The sequence below is a fragment of the Macrobrachium nipponense genome, chromosome 45 (assembly GCF_015104395.2).
Source record: "Macrobrachium nipponense isolate FS-2020 chromosome 45, ASM1510439v2, whole genome shotgun sequence".
NCBI lineage: Eukaryota > Metazoa > Arthropoda > Malacostraca > Decapoda > Palaemonidae > Macrobrachium > Macrobrachium nipponense.
Window position 1 is genome coordinate 2,620,227 of NC_061105.1, and position 5,581 is coordinate 2,625,807.

Genomic DNA, 5,581 nt, shown 5'->3' on the forward strand with positions numbered 1-5,581 from the left:
ATAATAATAATAATAATAATAATAATAATAATAATAATAATAATAAGTCAAATTCCGCAACCGATATCACTGAAGCCACAGTGATGATTGGTGGAACTCACGCTTCACTCCGCCCATCAGAGGCGGAGTCCAGACGCTTTTCAGCCAACCAGAAGCAAGATAGAAGCCTCAGTGATATAGGCTGTGGATATTTACCGTCACATTCAAATAAATACCCCCTCTCATTTCTTAAACTTGCGGATGTGAGAGGCGTTTATCAGAAGGGTTGGAAAAATTATTTATAAACGAGATTTTCCTGGGTGTCGGTGCACCTCATGGGGTGCACTGTAGGCACTACTACAGGGTGGTGTCCGTGCACCTTTGGCTCATAGCCGCGCCCTCTTTCAGGCCTTTTTTCAGTGCACCTCACATGGTGGACTGTAGGCATTACCACTGGGTGCTTGCAGTGTGCCTTGACCCCTAGATGCACCAATTGTTTGCAGCCTTGCTGTCCAACCTCTTCAGCCGCCTCTTTCCTCTGCTGAATTTCACGAAACGAAACCGAACCAGTGGATTGTCATGACATTTCCTAGAGTATTTTGTGGATTGTCATGACATTTCCTAGAGTATTTTGTGGATTGTCATGACATTTCCTAGAGTATTTTGTGGATTGTCATGACATTTCCTAGAGTATTTTGTAGATTGTCATGACATTTCATAGAGTATTTTGTGGATTATCATGAAAGAGTATTTTGTGGATTGTCATGACATTTCCTAGAGTATTTTGTAGATTGTCATGACATTTCCTAGAGTATTTTGTGGATTGTCATGACAGTTCATAGAGTATTTTGTCTAGTGCTTTTTAAACTTGGCACTCTTTCTAGATGATCATGGAGTGACAGCAGCGAGAGAGAGAGAGAGAGAGAGAGAGAGAGAGTCCATCGTCATTAGGAAGATTACTCTATGGACGCCGGAATGAACGAACCAATCGGGTATGAGCACAGATTCCCCCAGGGATGTTTAATGTCATTGTTACTGATGACTAACTAACGTGATGGAACCTCATTATCAGTCGCAATGAGCTGGACTTCGGGACTGAATAACAAGGTGGGGATGTTATTATTAGTATATAGCCATCTTCTTCATTAGTACCCAGAGTGTAATTCAGCACGAGCTGTCCAAGTTCATATTAAATTTCATGGCATGATTTGAGAAGGCTACGTTATGGCCTGACCAAGTTGTTTCGATCAAGGGTGATAAGACTCTGACGTAATGCATACACATGTGCACATGTATAGAGAGAAATGTATATTCATTCACTATGTAAGTTTGTATATGTATATATAAATTTATAATTATATATTATATATATATTATATATACTATAAATAAAGGTTTTTTTGCCAGGAAGGAAAAAATGAAAAAGTGAGATAGCCGAGTACTTTCGGTCCTATTCGGACCCTTTACTGAGGCAAACTGATTTTACAAAGAACACCAGTCAAAAGAAGGCTTAATATACAAACTGACACTACAAGATTAGCCATAAGGGCGATTTTCACTCTACAGAGAGGAGGAGTCCCCAGAGGCTAGCCACACCTTGAAGGATACCCGCAGCCAAAGTAAACAAGTGATTCTTCCACGAAAAAGCAGATACATTTTGAAAACAACACGGGAGCATAGACAATTTAATATCATGATTTTTACACAAATTTTCCCAACAAAATTATTATTAATGAAAAGACGAAAGAAAATATAAATATATATATATATATCGAGCAAGAGAAAGAGGGAGAGAGAATATCAAACCAGAGAGAGGGAGAGAGAGAGAGAGAGAGAGAGAGAGAGAGAGAGAGAGAGAGAGAAGAGAGAGAAAGATAAGACTATAATATACATGTGGGGACTAATTTATTAGTTGTTCATTTATTTTGAGGTCCTTCATAACATCTTACAAATATATGGGTCCAAAATGTACATTCCAGACTAAGATTTAGGTTGTTTTTTATTAGTGATTTGTAAATAATTGCCGATTCCAGTAAATTTCTTGAAACATAATCATTAGATCTAGCAATTACCGAGGTATCACCCCAATTAATACAATGAGATTTTTCACTCAGATGGATAAACAGTGCATTTGAAGTCTGGGCTGCTTAATCCGAACACATAAATTTTTACTAGACTGACCAACGTAAAACGATGGGCAATCCTTACAAGGAATTTTGTAAATTATGTTGTTATTTGTTACGGGACTATTCTTAATTAGCATATCTTTAATGGTATTGTTATAAGAGAACACTACATTAACATTAAATGATTTAAATATTGATTTTATGGTTTCAAATCCACGAAAATAAGGTAAGCTAAGTACATTTTTAGGCATTTCTTTTTCATTAATAGCAACATTATAAAACTTTTTATGAGCTTTGCGTATCACGAGTCCACAATATCTGGACCAAGAAATAGAATACATAAAAAAGATAGGAAACGATCTCTGCTACCCACCTCATTTATTGTTTAGTTATCAAAAAGCTCATAAAAAAGTTTTATAATGTTGCTATTAATGAAAAAGAAAATGCCTAAAAATGTACTTAGCTACCTATTTTCGTGGATTTGAAATCATAAAATCAATATTTAAATCGTTTATTGTTAATGTAGTGTTCTCTTATAACAATACCATTAAAGATATGCTAATTAAGAATAGTGCCGTAACAAATAACAACATCATTTACAAAATTCCTTGTAAGGATTGCCCATCGTTTTACGTTGGTCAGTTCTAAGGTAAAAATTTATGTGGTTCGGATTAAGCAGACATATGTATTCAGTTAGAACAGCCCAGACTTCAAATGCATGTTTATCCATCTGAGTGAAAAATCTCATTGTATTAATTGGGTGATACCTCGGTAATTGCTAGATCTAATGATTAATGTTTTCAAGAAATTTAACTGGAATCGGCAATTATACAAATCACTAATAAAAACAACCTAAATCTTCTTTAGTCTGGGAATGTACCATTGGACCCATATATTTGTAAGATGTTTATGAAGGACCATCAAAAATAAATGAACAACTAATAAATTAGTCCCACATGTATATAGTTATTATTTCTCTCTCTCTCTCTCTCTCTCTCTCTATCTCCCTCTCTCTCTCTCCCTCTCTCTGGTTTGATATTCTCTCTCCCTCTTTCTCTTGCTCGATATATATATATTTATATTTTCTTTCGTCTTTTCATTAATAATAATTGTTATTGGGAAAATTTTTGTAAAAATTCATGATATTAAATTGTATATGCTCCCGTGTTGTTTTCAAAATGTACTGTTTTCTGGAAGAATCACTTGTTTACTGCGGGTATCCTTCAAGGTGTGGCTAGCCTCTGGGGACTCCTCCTCTCTGTAGAGTGAAAATCGCCCTTATGGCTAATCTGGTAGTGTCAGTTTGTATATTAAGCCTTCTTTTGACTATGGTGTTCTTTGTAAAATCAGTTTGCCTCAGTAAAGGGTCCGAATAGGACCGAAAGTACTCGGCTATCTCACTTTTTCATTTTTTCCTTCGTGGCAAAAAAACCTTTATTTATACATAGCATCACGTTTTATATACTTCGTGATCAACTTATTCATTATATATACTATATATAGATATTGTGATAGATCCCAGCGTCTCCAAGGGTCGACCGGAAGCACTAGTCTTGAGGCCAGCAACCTCATCCAGGGCGCCTTAATTTTAAAGCCAAAATATTCATAATTAATAATCATCATCAGATAATCCTGACCACTGCTAATATCACTTTTGTAATTAACCCCGAAGGTAAATTACCGATGAGGAACTTCAAAGTGAGGCAGCAATTACTTCCGTAATGGTATTGGATTTTGCACTGACGAACTGGAAATAGATTAATAATACCTTTTTTTTAATCAACTTTCGTTAAATTTAGTGAATTAATTGGCTTTTTTTCTGGCGTCAGAGCTAATAATACCTTGAAGGTGCAATCGTGGAAGTTTTTTTTTTTCAACGTTTTGTTTGTCTTTCTTTGTTTGTCGGGCCTGTCTGTCTTTCGTTGTAAGTGCATTTGTCTAGTGTCTTGTGTGTTTTTGCTTGTTCAATCACCCGTTTGTTAATAGATTTTGTATGTTTGTCTCTAGTCAATTCCTCCCTACCTCTCAATCACTTTGACCTCTGTTCGAGTGCAAAGTTTGACCTCGGTTCGAGTGCAAAGTTTGACCTCGGTTCGAGTGAAGAGTTTGACCTCGGTTCGAGTACAAAGTTTGACCTCGGTTTGAGCGCGAATTTTGACCTCAGTTCAAGTGCGAATTTTGACCTCGGTTCGGGTACAAAGGAGACATATAAAACATTCTTTATCCAGGGCTTCAAAGTCATCAGCAATGCTTATGAAGGTTCTTCGTGCGAACCCTTTCATTCCTTTGACTGTACTTCCTTTCATAATCTCTTTCTTCCGTCTTAGTAGTACTTTCCTTAACCCTCTCCTGACAATTTATGATTCTTCTTCAACGGCATTTGAGGTTTTCCTCCAGTTACCCCTTTCAAGCCTTCTTATTGAACTCTCCCTAGGGCACGAGAGAAGCCGCCCTCTGATGAATGACCCCTCAATCCTACTTTACTTGGCCCTGATTAGAACTGACAGGTAAGAATATACCTGCGAGGCTTACCTGTAAGGGGGTACGGGGGGAGGGAGGGTGGCCCAGTTGATTATTGGGGGCAGAGGAGGGGGAGTGTTCCTACTGATGACGGAAGAGATATATATATATATATATATATATATATATATATATATATAGATATATATATATATATATATATAGATATATATATATATCTATATATATATATATATCATATATATATATATATATATATATTGTAATGTCAAATCGGAATTATGATATATAAATGAATGATAATTAATAATAAGCAATTTTAGCTAATGGGGTATATTTAAAAAAATAGAATCATTAACTAATCAGTCAAGACGACAGTGTAAGTGGTGTATCTGAGTGTATATATATATAGATATATATATATATATAATATATATATATATATATATATATATATAGAGAGATATATATATATATATATATATAATATATAGATATATATATATATATATATATATATATATATATATATATCTGCATTAAATGAGCGGAAACGAGAAACACATCAATATATATATATATATATATATATATATATATATATATATATATATATTATATATATGATTGATGTGTTTCGTTTCCGCTCATTTAATGCAGTTTCAAACCAGACGTTTTTAGTGATGCTAGATGTTCCACTTTCTAAAAAGAAAATAACTGTGTCGTCTTTGCCTGTCCGTCCACACTTTTCTGTCCGCCCTCAGATGTTAAAAACTAATGAGGCTAGAGGGGTGCAAATTGGCTTGTTGATCCTCCACCCCCCAATCATCCAACATACCAAATTGCAGCCCTCTAGCCTCAGTAGTTTTTTTATATTTGACTTTATTTTATTCAAGATTAAAATTAGCCAGCATCGTGCCTCAGGCAACGATATAGATGCCAGTCGACCACCGGGACTTGGGTGGGTTGTGGATATGGGGGTTAGTGCCGTCAGT